We start from the raw sequence: 681 nt of genomic DNA, 5'->3' as shown, positions 1-681 counted from the left end.
ATTCACTTTAATTTTCGAAAATTTCTTCCCCTCTTCTCACATCCTTCTATTTATGGAGTAACACTCCTCCTCAATGCACAATTTGAACTCTATCTTTCTAAGTTCGAATTCTTCTACCTATTCCTTCTATTTTTCTTTTCCTCTGACACCTCAAGGAATCTCTATACTGTGACATAGAGAATTCCATATTTTTTTGTTCTCTTCTCTTTCATATGAGCAGGAGCAAAGACAAAAGCATTCTTGTTGAACTTTGAGCTTAAGCCTCAATTAGTTTCTCTAATGCAACAGAATTACAAATTTCATGGACTTCCATTGGAAGATCCTCATCGGTTTTTAGCTGAGTTCTTGCAAATTTGTGACACTGTCAAGACTAATGGGGTTGACCCTGAGGTCTACTGACTTATGCTATTCCCTTTTGCTGTAAGAGACAAAGCTAGGATATGGTTGGAATCACAGCCTAAAGAAAGCCTGAACTCTTGGGAAAAGCTAGTCTATGCCTTCTTGGCAAAGTTCTTTCCACCTCAAAAATTGAGTAAGCTTAGAGTGGAAGTCCAAACCTTTAGATAGAAGGAAGGTGAATTCCTCTATGAAGCTTGGGAAAGATACAAACAATTGATCAGAAAGTGTCCTTCTGACATGCTTTCTGAATGGAGCATCATAGGTATCTTCTATGATGGTCTA

The 681-nt window shown here is 37.7% G+C and overlaps 1 non-coding gene across 1 annotated transcript; it reads right to left on the bottom strand.

The window, feature by feature from the left end:
- Positions 1 to 534: 534 nt before the first annotated feature.
- On the bottom strand, positions 535 to 642 carry LOC127745931 (small nucleolar RNA R71). Its single transcript, XR_008007555.1, has one exon. It is a non-coding gene; the product is annotated as a small nucleolar RNA R71 (small nucleolar RNA).
- Positions 643 to 681: the final 39 nt, after the last annotated feature.

Source organism: Arachis duranensis, chromosome 3, assembly GCF_000817695.3.
Source record: "Arachis duranensis cultivar V14167 chromosome 3, aradu.V14167.gnm2.J7QH, whole genome shotgun sequence".
NCBI lineage: Eukaryota > Viridiplantae > Streptophyta > Magnoliopsida > Fabales > Fabaceae > Arachis > Arachis duranensis.
The sequence above is the reverse complement of the archived record's forward strand: the minus strand, read 5'-3'. Positions and strand labels throughout refer to the sequence as shown.